At 38.7% G+C, this 15,858-nt stretch overlaps 1 protein-coding gene across 5 annotated transcripts in view; it reads right to left on the minus strand.

Annotated features, from left to right (window-relative positions):
* The window catches only part of NALCN (sodium leak channel, non-selective), a 3,563,801-nt gene that overhangs the window by 1,088,963 nt on the left and 2,458,980 nt on the right, over positions 1-15,858 (minus strand). The gene's annotated exons all lie outside the window — the stretch shown is intronic.

Here is a 15,858-nt window from a genome sequence, read left to right on the forward strand (position 1 = left end):
CTTCGTACACATTCTCCAAGTAATATACTGCTAAATTACACTGTTTTTGACTTGAAGTTATGTGCAAACATGAACACATTTACTTTATGTTATTAAATTAGTTAAAAATAAAAAGCAGCATTACATATTAATTCAATAAATGCCTGAAAGTTGCCATGAGTAAAAACGACATCAAGCCTTATAGCTAGTTAACTAAACTAGCAATAGCAAAATTAATAATTAAACAAACTATAAATTAGTTAGTAAATTAAAGTAAACAATGTATAGTAAAAGTCTATTAATTAATCATTTTTATAAATATAGATATAAATAGATCTACTCAGTGCATAATGGTACTTTTCCATGAAGGCAATGCTCTGCATGCCAATATTTATATAGTAATAAGACATTTACACACCCTACACATAAATTTACAATTACAAGTAATAATTTTGTTGATTGCAGAACTACAAATATTGTCTATTTTTCTTTTTGTCAGAAATGTTATGTGTACTATGTGGGTAAGACCAATAGAATGTTCAAGAATAGGATGCTTTAGCTAACCATATTAAGCAGAATGATTCTACACACACCTTAAGGTTTTTTTGCTATTCGAGCTGTTCATCTAAATATACGAGGGGGTGATATAAAATATTTGATGGAAAGTATTGAGCAGAAATGGATTCTCTCACTTAATGCTGAGAGATATCCTGGTCTCAGTGGTACCACTTCTTTAAAACCCTTTCTGAAATCTTGTCGCTTGAAATATTAACTTTATGCACATAAACAATGTATTTATACTTATTTCTATGCATCTAATTTTTATACATATGTATATATTTATATATATATATATATATATATATATATATATATATATATATATATATATATTTTTATATACATTATATATATATATATATATATATATATATATGTATATATAAAAGGCAATATATCATGTGTAGTCAAATAAGATAAAATAAAATAATGTACATTTAGAGCTTACCATCTTAAGACATTAATAAATACCCAACACATAGTTAAGTTAAAAACTAACAGTCTAGTATCGCTATAAGAATATATATATATATATATATATATATATATATATATATATATATATATATATATATATATATATATATATATATATATATATATATATATATATATATATATATATATATATATATATATATATAGGTCCCTATCTAATAAACAATTCATTTCACTGACACTCATTTTAATCGACAGTTCATTTAAATCGACAGAAAGATGTGCCCCTTCCCCAATGTTGTGCAACCCTGGAGTTGATATATATAGTTAGGGGGTGTGGGGCACAGCCCCCACAATGGGGTGGGGGTGAAGCCCCCTAACATTGGGGAAGGGGCACATCTTTCTGTCGACGAAATGAACTGTCGCAAAATGAATGTCAGTGAAATGAATTGTCGATTAGATAGACTTATATATATATATATATATATATATATATATATATATATATATATAAATATATACTTTTATGCATATATTTATATATATATATATATATATATATATATATATATATATATATATATATATTTTTTTTTTATATATATTTCTTTTTATATTCTATTCCCCTTTATTTTGGGGATCAGCATAAAAAGTAGGCAAATGAATAGACTGGTTTAAGGCCACATTAGAAATAACTTTAGGCATAAAAGTAGGGTTAGTACGCAAGGACACCCTATCCTTATGGAATATCAGGAAGGGTTCAACTGCCATGAGAGCCTGTAATTCAGATACCCTCCTAGCAGACATAATGGCCAACAAAAAAGCAGTCTTCCAAGACAAAAACTTCAACTCAGACGTAGCTGCAGGTTCAAAAGGAGGTAAAGTAAGCTTTTCCAACACAAAATTGAGATCCCAGGAAGGAGTAGGAGCTCTACGTGGGGGTCTTATGTTCTTTGCCCCTCTAAGAAATTGTTAAACAAAGGGTGAGAAAATAAAGGAGGGTCACAATCATAGTGAGCAGAAATGGCTGCAGCATGAACTTTCATGGAGGAAAAAGACAAACCCTTGTCTAGTAATTCAGTAAGGTACTGTAGTGTAAAACTCAAATTAGGCACTGAGACATCAAAGCTCTTTGCTGTGCTCCAAAGAAAAAATCTCCTCCATTTATCAGCATAAACTTTTCTAGTACTAGGCCGTCTGGCTTCCAAAATGACATTCAAAACCTGTTGAGGAAGCTGAGACCCCCCAGGGTCTAAAATAGAATACGCCAGGCTGTTAGGTGCAGGGACTGTACCCTGACATTGAGAAAATGATTGCTTGACTGGGACAACAGGTGAGGAATCGGAGGCAAAGGCCAAGGAGGCTCCTGAGCTAAACTCCTCAACAGAGGATACCAGTGCTGGCGTGGCCAATCCGGTGCTATTAGAATCATGCAAGGCTTGTCCTGCCTGACTTTCAAGAGTACCTTGGGAAGGAGAGGCAGAGGAGGGAAAGCATAGACGTGAAGGTTGTTCCAACTGAAAGATAGAGCATCCACTTTCCAAGCTTTTGGGTGAAACATCTTTGTGCAAAATTTTGGCAGTTGGAAATTTAGTGGAGAAGTGAACAGATCTATGTCTGGAGTTCCCCAAGCTACTGTCAACTGTTGGAATACGTGAGGATCCAATTTCCACTCGTGGGGATCCACAATTAGTCTGCTCAATACATCTGCTAAGGAGTTCTGTGCTCCTGGCAGAAACCGTGCTTGAAGAGTGATGTGCAAACTCAGAGCAGTCTCCCACAATATCATAGCTTGTCTGCAAAGAGGGTAAGAATGGGTTCCCCCCTGCTTGTTGATGTACCACATGACTGTTGTGTTGTCTGTTTGAATCAACACCTGTCCTGGTTGAAGTAGGTCCTTGAAGGCCATCAGGGCAAATTGGACTGCTAACATCTCCTTCATGTTGATATGCAAATGTTGCAGTCTGGGAGGCCACGTGTCTTGAATCCATTTCCCATTGAAGTGTGCTCCCCAAGCCAGGTCTGAGGCATCCGTCGTTAAGATCTGACTCGCCTCTGGTCGGGTCACAGAGAGTCCCTTGTTTAGGTGACATTCCTGAGCCCACCACAAGAATTCCTTCTGGATGCAAGGTATTATCTGAATGACAGTGTCCAAATCGTGGCAGTGTTGAGTCCATACACTTTTGAGATACCATTGTAGCTTCCTCATATGCAATTTGGCATTGGGAAGTACCAGAATGCAAGATGCCATGAACCCCAAGGCTTGAAGGACTGTCCTTGCAGTCAGCCTGGACATTACTGACAATTGCTGGAAGTATAGGTGAAGATTTCTTTGTTTGTCCGGGGTCAAAAAAGCCATCTGAGAGGCTGTATTCAGTCTCACACCCAGAAAGCACATGTCTTGAGAGGGTACTAGACTGGACTTTGTTTCATTCACAGAATACCCTAGGCACCTTAAAACTGCCATTACATACTGTAGCTGTTGAAGTAACTTGTCTTTGTCTTGAGCAAGAATCAGGCAATCGTCCAGATAAGGATAAATTTGTATTCCCCTCAGTCTTAAGAAAGCTATTACAGGAGCCAGAACCTTTGTGAACACCCTGGGTGCAGTAGATAAGCCAAAGGGCAATGCAGAGAGCTGATAATGAAAAGTACCAGCCCGAAAACGCAGGAATCTCCTGCAGCTGGGCCTGATAGGAATGTGAAGATAGGCCTCTTTGAGATCCAGAGTTACCATCCAGTGATCTTTGCCTAGCAGAGGCAGAAGTTGCTGTAATGTTAACATCTTGAACTTTGGAATGTCTAGGTATGTATTGAGAATGGACAAATCCAGAATTGGCTCCAAGTGTTTCCTTTCTTTGGCACAAGGAATAGGCGAGAATAAAACCCTAGGCCTATTTCTGACAGAGGTACCACCTGGATTGCCCCCATCTGCAAAAGCAAAGAAATTTGTTTGTGAGCCTCCAGCCTTTGCTGAGGAGGTACATCTGGCATGCCTTTGAAAGGAGGAAAAGTGTGAAAATAAAACTTGTAGCCTTGATTTATTATGTCCAACACCCATTTGTCCTGGGTGACCAAATGCCAATTTTGTTTGAAAAGTGCCAACTTTCCTCCTAGAGGAGCTGCCAGACAGGAAGAATCTGGCAGCTGGAGATACAGGTCATTGGGTCTGTTTATGAAAAGGCTGACCCCTGCCCTCACCAGGAGATTGTGCAGGAGAACTCCAAGTCCTAGGTCTGAAAGAACCCTGAGCGTGAGCCCTGCCCCTACCACGTCTAGACCTGCCCTTAGACTGAAAATCCGAAGAAGGGTAAGACCATCATCTTGCAGGCCAATTCCTGCTAAACTTAGGGGGCTGCACTTGCAAAAATTCCTTAACCGTCTGCATAGACTTAGCTTTGTCTTCCATCTTTTTCAAAACTGACTCCACAGGAGAACCCAAAAGAACTTCAGATTGAAGAGGAGCATCCAAAATTCGAGCTTTAACATGCTCTGACAAATTTTGATCCTTAAGCCAGGCATGTCTATGAATAACTGAACCAGTAGCAGCCACCCTGGAAGAAGCCTGAAGAGCATCGAAGCCACACTGCAAGGAATGCTTACCAACTTGATCTGAAGCATGAACTAAGTCCTGCAATTCCTTACACTCTATACCCTCAGATAAAGCATCTACCTTAGATTTCAACTGACCTAACAGTAAGTTCTGATACTTCAGCATATGAAACTGGCAATTTAAAGCCCTCATAGCTAACGTGGAGGAGGTATACACTTTTTTATCCCACCTATCCAAAGCTCTAGAATCTTTATCCAGAGGAACTGGATTCTTAACTACAGAAGCCCTGACACCCTTAGGCCCTTGAATAATAGTTTCCGGGTCAGCTCTAGGACTCTTATACAAATATTTATGTGCCTCTGGAACTCTGTAATACCTGTCTGGCTTGACAGGGCAGGGGTAAATAATCAGGATTAAGGGAAGCTTCAGAAAAAACATCCTGAACAACATCTAAAACAGGGGGAATAGCCAAAGGTCTATGTTGTGGCAAAAACAAAAATTCCCTAAGCCTCTTACGAGAATCTGAAAAATCCTGACCTTCCCACTTGAAATGCTCCCTCATGGAGTGCAAGGTTTCAGAAAAGGAAAAATCCTCTGGAGGAGAAGCAGAAGGACAGCAATCCTCTGCATCCGAATCAGAAAAGGGAGGAAAATCCTGAATATCCTCAGCTGAGGACTCAGAGTAATCTGAGGAATGTTCCAATCCCTCTAAATCTGTCTCCACCCTAGGTCTCTTCTCTGGAGGGGACATAGAACCCCTGATCAAAGTAATCAAATCCTCTGCCATTTTCAACATATGTTTTTTAGGAACAGAGCCCGAAGAACTAGGACTGTGGCCTGTACCAGAAAGACCAGGTCTAGCCTTAGCAGGGCCTTTAGTGATAGAAGTAGAAGGCCTAATAACCTTTTGTAAGGATGGAACCACAGAAACTTCAGAAGCCCCCTCGGCCTGACCTAACTCCTGAGAGGCCAACTCCTGTAATAGTATAGGTTCCCCCTGGGATTCAGCCGAGGCCTCGGCTGGATCCACAGATTCAACCGTAGATTCCATAGAACCGGCGTCTGCAACGGACGACTCATCCGGTTTAGACTTTAAAGATTTATCTTTTCGCTTCTTTGCGGTAGCGGGCGTCGGAGGATCCGACGGCATGTTGTAGTTACACCGCTTACCGAAAACAAGCCTAGCACAGTCTAATCTGCGTTTAATGGTGCGCTTATTAAATCTAGTGCAAAAGCGACACCCGACTACGTCGTGCTCAGGCCCCAAGCAAGGAATACAGAGAGAGTGGTAGTCCCTATGAGGTATCTGTTTCCCACAAGAAATACAATTATTAACTTTTTCTGACATCTGGATTAACTGAGGCAAGAAAAGACAAAAATATTCCCCAATGGGGTACTTAGCCCAACTTGGTCTTCGGTCTGAAACTCGAAAAATGAAAATTTCAGAACGCCGAACGGCACTTGCAAACGCTGCTTCTGCTTCGGACCACGCGGCAAGAAAGACTGAGGATATGGCGTCGGTCAGGCGCTTAAGTACTACTGCGTACTGACGTCAGCTCTGAGCGACCATGACCGACGCCAGCCTAACACTTTGGTATTCGGGCCGACCGAGGACAGCGGACTACCCACAGGTTATGACTGCAGCAATGTGAGACGAAGAACATCTAGCCTCCGAAACAAAGGGAAACCACAAGTCCTTCAGTTATGTTAGGAAACTTCATGGCAAAGCCCAAGTTTGTCCTAAATTAGTGCTTAATGGTACCATTTACACTGATCCTACCAACCTAGCTAACCTACTAGCTGATAGGTTCAGTGCAAACTTCACCTCTTATCGCCCCCCCCCCCAGTCAACATCCCTGATACTTATCCCATACGTCATATCTTCATAGATCAAGTGTTAAAGGCCCTATCCAAGGCAAAAAAACATAGCTTCCATGGGACCTGATAATATCCCAGGCTGTATTCTGCAGCATCTCCAGCAAGAACTAGCTATGCCACTATTCAACCACAGCCTAATTACAGGCTTCATTCCAGCAGAGTGGAGAACAACAGCCATTGTCACCCCATTGCGCAAAGGTGGTGCCACTACTGACACAGGAAACTATCGCCCCATTAGCTTGACAAGTCTGATCTGTAAAGGCATGAGTGTATTATTATGGATCTCATAAACAAGGGCATAGGCAATCTCCAAACACTTGACCCTACTGAATTCAGATTTGTCAGGGGCCAATCTTGCCTAGTGAACCTAGTTGACCTCTTTGAGACTGTCACCAAGACCCTGGATGAGGAAAAGTCAATACATACAGCTTACCTTGACCTGGCCAAGGTATTTGATATAATTCCCCACTCAGGCATCACTGAAAAGCTAACACAACTTGGTGTTAATCCTTATCTCATCAGATGGGTGATCAACTGGCTCACAGATGGGACCAACAAGGTCAAAATAGGCACCACCACCTCTAACAGCAGACCTGTCACTAGTGGTGTTCTCCAGGGATTTTTCCTGGGACCCCTACTGTTTGGCATTTTCTTCTCAGAGGTCCAGGTAAAGAACAAAGGGCCTGTGGCTGACCAAGTTTGTGGATGACTGTAAGTTGGGTGCCGTCATTGACTCCCCAAATGACATTAACATACTGCAAGAGGGTCTCACAGCTATAAATAACTGGTACCAAAGTCATGGCCTTAAGTTAAATGCAAAAAAAAAAAATGTATTATCATACCATTCAGGAAAAATAAGGTCCCTACTGATTGCCACATCAACGACAACCCCATAAGCGCACAACCTGTGGTAAGAGACCTGGGTACTCAGGTTGACAACAATCTCACATTCGGCCATCATATGGTGGCAGTGGTCAGAAACCTTGGTTCATCTCATAAGAGACTGCATCCAGAAAAAAGGAGGTTATTACCTCTCTGTACTCCTCCCTTATTAAACATATAATTGATTATAATGCCCATTTGGTATGTACCTCTCCAAACACCTGCACTAACTAGAAAGACCACAGAAATACCTCACAAAGAGAATCCATGGCTTAAAACATCTGTCTTATGTGGACAAGCTCAAATCACTATCACTTTACTTGGTATCATACAGATTGCTCAGATGTGATCTGTGTCTCGCCAACAAGGCAATATCTGACCCTGCCATACTACTGATGCTCCATATCTGCAAGTCTAACTCCTCACGCATTACCCACTTGATAGACCTTTCATGAATGAAATACTCTTTAAAAGAGATAAGGGCATTATTCTACCGATTCTTAAAAATAATGTGGAACTTTTTAGTGGCACAATGGAACAAAACAGTGATGATTTTATATCAAAAGGGAATTTTTTGTTTGTTTTGACCTACAATGCAGACGCTGAATTTGTTAGAAGTATTATAGAAAAGAATTGGGAATCCTTTTGTAGGTTAAAGGATTTTCAGGAATTTGCTGCTCGCCAAATTAAATTCATTTTTCGTAGAGATATAACATTTAAAAAGATGTTTGAAACATGTACATTAAACAATGGTTCCAACAATAATAAGACTAAAGGAAATTTTAAATGTGGAAGATGCTTGACGTGTAGGCATATTATGACGACTGGCAAGAGATTGGTTATTAACAACATACCTATTAACATTATGGGACACTTTGATTGTTATTCTGTTAATGTGGTATATATTGCCGTATGTCAGTCATGCACTGCCTTTTATGTTGGAAAGACATGTAGGGCTTTTAGAGAAAGAATAAAGGAACACATATTGGATATCCAACATAAAAAAACTTCAAATGCCTTGGCAAGGCATATTATAATGCATAATGATCATCATTTTAAGTTTTGTATTATACAACAACTAGAAAAAGATCCACAAGGTAGAGTCACTGAATTTCATTTAGATGTTTGTGAAATTAAATGGCAATTTAAACTAAATGCACACTCACATCCAGGGTTAAATGAGTTTGTGTCAATCAAGCCATTCTTGAGATTAAGGCATATTTTGGGATAAACACACCTATAAGGATAATACAAATAAAATCAATCAATATACTATATGGTATATTATTAAATTAAACATTTTTAATATTTGTACATTATTAGTACCATAACTACAATACAAATACATTTTAATTTTAACAAATATATTTATTTAAGTATTTAATGTATTTGACATGTTATGTATATACATAGTTAATTATAATAAGTTATTTGATTATACACAACACAAGTTAGTTACTATTTTATGTGGGGTAGTTTTTGTGATACTTATGTGTTTTTAACAAAGTATTTTTAACTATGATTATTTTTAACAATACATTAATTGTCAATTTATTTGAAGTGATAATTGTTGTAATTAGTGAGTCATTATTGATTGTGGTTATATACTGGTTCAACACACTCTGAAGAAGTCATTTGACGAAACCTAGGTCAGTTGTGGAGAACCAGTTTTCTCATTTTTGTCTTTCCAGTTGGTGAAGCTTGTGCAATAAAGTACTGTGGTGGTTGAGCTTCAGACTCCGTGGATTTTCTTATTGGTAAAGACCACAGAAATACCTCACAAAGAGAATCCATGGCTTAAAACATCTGTCTTATGTGGACAAGCTCAAATCACTATCACTTTACTTGGTATCATACAGATTGCTCAGATGTGATCTGTGTCTCGCCAACAAGGCAATATCTGACCCTGCCATACTACTGATGCTCCATATCTGCAAGTCTAACTCCTCACGCATTACCCACTTGATAGACCTAAATCTAATATGCGACATCAACAAAACCTGCTAGAGAGACAGGTTTGCCTCCCAGAGGCTGCCCCGTCTCTGGAATAGACTTCGCATACATGTCAGAGTACTTCCCTGACCTCTTCAAGTGCAACCTTGATGAGTGGATGGGAAACTACAAATTTGTCCCAGGGGTTCCACCTTTGTCCCTCACTGACAGGGCAACAGGTGCTGACTGAGGTTTCTTTTTTGGGGATAAACTCTTGGCTAAGCTTGTAACGGCCCCAGGGCCATTAGTCTAGTAACCTCCTATGATCCTATGATCCTATGACTGTCACTGGACAGTTACTTCCTGGCAGCTTTTGCAACAATAATGGAATCAATCAGGGGGCCCATGCTCCAACATGTTCTATTCTTAGGTGGGTGAAGAACTTTCTCTAACTCCCTTGAGATGCTCCCACCATGCTCACTCCACTACCAGATCCATCATACTATCAGTGTGAAGGATCACTCAGAAGGTAAAGGGGGCAGGTTTTAAGGCCTCAAACAGAACCTCCTCATCTGAGAAAGTGTATCAGAGGGCAAAGTACCCTTCCATAGTATTAATTCTAACATTTTATCAAACTTGGTGTCTTCTGGAAGAGACTGGGGTGATCCTTTCCCTTTATCGAGGTTAGTGTCCACTCTGAGAGACACTTTGGGGAAGTCTATGTCCCTTGTCTCATGTATATGTTTTCATGGCAGCTCCAGAGAGAAGTGGTTTGAAGCATGCAAACACTCAGAATGATCCTGACAGGATAGTTTTAGACCCTCAGAAATGCTCTGTCCTGGGAAGGATGATGAGAACTAAAGGCTGCAGGCTGATCAATAGCAAGGGATAAAGCCAAAGCAGGTGGAGAATCCCTGCTTGCTTCATAGGATGTGGTATCATACTCTCAATAAACTTGAAGGTCAACATGGAATCTTTTGGCATTGAATACCCCTCAGTCAGTAATGTGTCAGTCTGATTAGACATGAACATAGCTGACCCTGAATATTGATCTGCCAACATCAAACTTCCATGTGGAGACTGGATTCAACAACTAAGATCCTGATGTCCTTGACAATGAAAAGATCCCCAGATGGTTCAGTGATGAGATGGTGCTGAAGACTCAGCATCAAGAGGTTGGCACTGAGACACAGTCAACCCTAATGTATTCAGAGACAAATCCATTAGATACTTAGGATATGGTGCAAAGGGAATCCTATACCACCAGCACTGAAGAATAATTCTCTGGGAAGGACAATGGTTCTCATACCTTCAGTACAGATAACTGTACATGGGAAGGCATTTCTCAATGACAACCATATTAATTTTTGCCTTAACAAAGACTGTCGTCCTTTCCCAGTTTAGTATCTGATAATCTCCAGATGAATCTGTTAGTTGGGAGGATGGCCTAATGGTTAAGGTGTTTGCCTTACAAACACAAGGTGCAGGGTTTGAGCCTCACAAGGGATAACTGGCTAGGCTTAAAATGGCTTGCAAGGGCAGTTAGCTTAGTACTAACCTATGAACCTATGAACCTATTAAGGAAGGGGTAAAAGGGGCTAGGAAGGGAGATACTTGGAAGGTTCCCCCTCAAAAACGGTTACTGGCCATCCTATTGAGGATGATTATTGGCTTTGCATGGGATGTTCTCCAAACCAGAAATATGAATAGGTCAGATGGCTCAGACAACTTCAGAGCCAAAGCCTTGCTGGAGTCTGTGTGAAGGGTTTTAGCAGGAAGAAGAGAGGACCAAGGTGGAACATCCTGTGCTCTTTTCGTTTTTCTTCCTTCTCCTTCTTGTCCTTGTTTTTGTCCTGAGAGAAAGAGGGTAGAATACTGTTTTTGTGTTCCTGTAGTGAGTGAGGGATGAAGCCCTTACAAATGCTGGAAGAGGCTTTCAGATGTTCCATTCCTGGGCACACCACACACAACTCATGGATATCCTAGAAAATAATGCTATAAATGTTTATTTTCCTTTCTCTAAGCATACAGGTCAAATGAAGAAAAAAGAGATACACTGAGAGAAATAAAGTACGAGAATCAACAGAACTTTTGTGAAAAATGTATCTCAAGCAGATTCATCTGATTCACAGAAGCGGCAAATGACATCTGAGGACTTGAAGAAACAGGTGCATTGTGGGAGTAGGGAAGGAGCTTGAGTGCTTGGAGTGAGACTCTGTTTGCTGAACTGGATCAGGTTTGCAGCTTTGCAGCTTAAAACCATCAGTCAAAGTGGATGAATGGAATAATGTAAAATCAACATATTTCTTGTGATGTTGAAAATGACCACTATTCTTGTAAGATCAATAGATGGAAATAACTATAGTAAAAAAATGTAGAGATATCAACATCTATAGATCATAAGGCCTTTATTATGAATGTTAGAGATATTAACATCTACAGATCATGGATCCTAGACTGTATATGAATAAACAGTTTAACATCAAATAACTATGTTCAAATATTATTTATTTATGTAAATCAAAATTAAGTTTTAGAAAGGGAACATGGCCAAACAGGCTACCCATTGAATGAAAACCAAGCAACTACAACCTAAACAAACCTCTCTTCTTCACCACCCTAACTATGTCTATCAGGAAGTCAGTAAATTAACAGGAAAATCTCCACAAATGAATTATCCAGTCCAACATACATATCCTGCCCATCTGGTAATCTTACACCCTTGAACTTCCTTGCAGAATTCTCAAGCCTTCCCACACCCTCCTCTATCTACAATGCAGTCACAAAACAAATACACCTTAACCCTCATGGCTTCTTCCCACCTTTTTACTTATCAAAAAAACTACAGTATCTCTCAGCACATTTTAAACCTACTTGAACATATTCATATGTTCTCACCATCTGGACCTGACAATATCTGCCCTTGGTTTTTGTACCACTGCAGAAATGTCATCATCACCACTGTAAAGCTCATTTACAACTTTTGCCTTATCACTAATTCTAAGCAAACCTGTGAAATCATCTTTGGTCATGCCTATATCAAAAGAAACCAAGTCCTTTTCTTGCAGTAACTTCTGCCCAATCTCTATCATATCCACATTTGGTAAATTTCTTGAAAAAAATCATACGTAACAAACTTCAGAATGGATTCCTCGCTGGTAGGAACATAATGACTGCTCTATTGACCTTGACTGATAACATCTTAACTAATATGGACAAAGGAAAAGTTACTGGAGCTCTGTTTGGTGACTTAACTCTTGCCTTTGACATGATCAACCATTCAATTTTAGAAAAGTTGGAAGGCAAGTTCAACTGTCTACTCTTGAGTTCCTCTCACATCTGGTGAGGGCCGCTATAGGAAAATGCATCCTCCTTGCCTAACTTGAGTATGATCTCCCCTTGTTTACACTGAACTCTATCAAAACTACTGGTGCTCTTCAGATAAAATATGTCAATTCATAGCTAACTCACAATGGAATGAATACTACTGTCTTACTCTTTTAAATGCTAAGTGGCTTCTAGTACAGACAGGTTCAGACTGGTCCCTCCCTACAAACCCCATCTCTGAAATTGCAGTCTACTAGCTATTCCTTCTCTGTACTGTCCCCAAAACTATGACAGCCACTTCTTCCTGATTTAACTGATTATACAAAGCACTACTTTGTTCAGGACATAGTTCAAACAATACTTAATGAAACAGTTTGAATGCAGTTGTTCATCTAAAGGACATGTCACATAAACTGATAACTCCAACTGGTAGTACCTTTACCTCCCATACATTTGATCCACCTGATTAACTCACTTGTGCTAAACTGATTCATCTTAACACAACATTAAAACCACTACACGTATAATCTATTCCCCTCTTTTATCTAACTGGTCTTCATTAACTTTACTAACCAGCAACTACGGATCTATATTATAACCTCAAAGCATCAGCTATTCCAACACCTAATGGTCGACCCATCAAATAAGTGAAAGCTGAAAACCATGAATGGCCACTTCTGCAAATTTTTTCACAGGGAAAAATGTGCTTGCCTGTTATCGGGAATTGCCCTTTTCTCCAATGTAGAGCAATCCCGGAGTTGATATATTTAGTTGGGGGCCCCCCACACTGGGGGGTGTGGGGGTGAACCCCCCCACACCCACTTGATTAGGGTTTAAAAGTTAGTTTGTCTGTTTGCTGGCCAAGCAAATTTTTTCCCTGTGAAAAAATTTGCAGAAGTGGTCGTTGGCGGTTTTTAGCTTTCACTGTTTACGGGTCAACCTTTAGGTGGTCGAATAGCTGACGCTTTGAGGTTATACTATAGACCCAGAACTACAACTCGAATCTCCACCACTTCTATCTCTCCTTCTTTAATTCTACTATCCCTTTTCTATTACAGTTATGTAACTGTAAATATATTTGGTTTGTTAGATCTTTTATGTAAATACTGTTTGACAGATTGTCTGTGCTTACTCATAAATGTAAACCACTGTTTTGTGTATATTGTACGTTATGTTACATTATGATGTAACCTGGGCTGAGCCTGTAATTGGTCATTGTTTGATTAGCATTTTATCCAGATAAACAAATTTAAATAAAATAATTAAAATAAATAAATAAAAAGACTAAAAACTTAATTAGGAGTAATAATATGTTACATATTATACTGACTAGTTTGTGACTTCCTTTTATCCAGCCAGGATTATTCTCATTTTAATACAAATCATGATATTATCTTTAATTTTATTATTATTATTATTATTATCTTCAAAATAAAAGTGAAATCAAACTCAGTCATATATAATACATCCTATCTAGACTTTAGCAGTGGAAACTATGATGCAGCAAATGGCAAATTAATAAAGACAGATTGGAAAACTATCCTCAGTGTCTCAGAAAAATATGCTTAGGATACTATCAGTAAGTTCTACAATATTGTTAATATCTCCATTTCTGAACAAGTACTGGTGATACATGAATATAAAGGCAAATTTAAACAAATAGAGGACTTTATACAACAGAAAAAAAGAGATAATACCTACATTTCAAGAAATTCTCTACACATAAGGTAATTCTAGCTCAAGTAAAGCTAAGAAAGTACTTACTAATCTTATAAAATCATCCATATCTAATTATAAATTCAGCTTGTTCTCAAAGACTGAAGTCAGTAATAGGTGTTATTTAATTACATGATAAAATGAAAGAGGAAAACTGTAAAAGTAGCATGTTATCAATAAGCAAGGAAATAATCACCCATCTGCACAGCAAAGTGACTGCAGCTACAGGAGAAATGTCTAAAACCTCTCAATAAGCTAGGACATGTATAAAAGTGCTATATAGACAGTGGAGATATATCACAGAACTACAGATTACAACTGCTTCTAGAAATAAAATTTAAAAACTGAGGTTTCATGAGAGCAGACAACATAGATGGTTTTCATTATAGAATTAAGGAAAACAGAAGAAAACCTCTAGCAATTTTAGAATGTGCACATATGTATTACAGTGAATATAAAAAGTGTGCACACCCCTGTTAAAATACCAGGTTTATGTGATATAAAAAAATGAGACCACAATAAATCATTTTAAAACTTTTCCCACCTTTAATGGGACCTATAAACTGTACAATTCAATTTAAAAACAAACAAATCTGTTAGGGGAAAAATATAAAAAATTAAAAATGTACAATAAGCTGGTTGCATAAGTATGCGCACCCTTAAACTGATACTGACACCACCATGCTTCACCAAGGGGATGGTGTTCTTTTGGTGATGCAAAGTGTTGTTTTTGTGCCAAATGTACCTTTTAGAATTGTGGCCAAAAGTTCAGCTTTGGTCTCATCAGACCATAACACATTTTCCCACATGCTTTTGGGAGACTTGATGTATTGTTTTGCAAATTTTAGCTGGGCCTGGATGTTTTTCTGTGTAAGAAAAGGTTTCTGTCTTGCAACCCTACCCCATAGTCCAGACATATGGAGAATACAGGAGACTGTTGTCACATGCAGTACACAACCAGCACTTGTCAGAAATTTCTGCAGCTCCTTCAGTGTTGCTGTAGGTCTCTTGGCAGCCTCCCTGACCAGTTTTTATCTTGTCTTTTCATACATTTTGGAGGGACATCCAGTTCTTTGCAAGATCACTGTTGTCTCATATTTTCTCCACTTTTGATGACTACCTTCACTGTGTTTCATGGTATATCCAATGCTGTGGAAATTTTTTTGTACGCTTCTCCTGACTGATACCTATCAACAATGAGATTCCTTTGATGCTTTGTAAGCACTCTGCGAACCATGGCTTTTGCTGTAGCAGGCAACTGAGGAAATGTCAGGAAAATCCTACTAGGACAGCCGAACTTTATTTGGGGTTACTCAGAGTCTCTTTAATTGATGGCAAGTGTGTACCCAAGAAGACTGAATGCTGGAATTAAATCAAAAGGTACTTCAACAAAGTATTAGTTTAAGGGTGTACACACTTATACAACTAGCTTATTGTATATATTTTTATTTTTCATATTTTTTCCCCCTAACAGATTTGTTTGTTTGCTTTTCAATTGAATTGTGCAGATTATAGGTCACATTAAAGGTGGGAAAAGTTTTGAAATGATTTATTGTGGTCTCATTTTTTATATCACAAAAACCTGGAATTTT

Source organism: Protopterus annectens, chromosome 5.part0, assembly GCF_019279795.1.
Source record: "Protopterus annectens isolate FY-2018-M chromosome 5.part0, PAN1.0, whole genome shotgun sequence".
Classification (NCBI taxonomy): Eukaryota; Metazoa; Chordata; order Ceratodontiformes; family Protopteridae; genus Protopterus; species Protopterus annectens.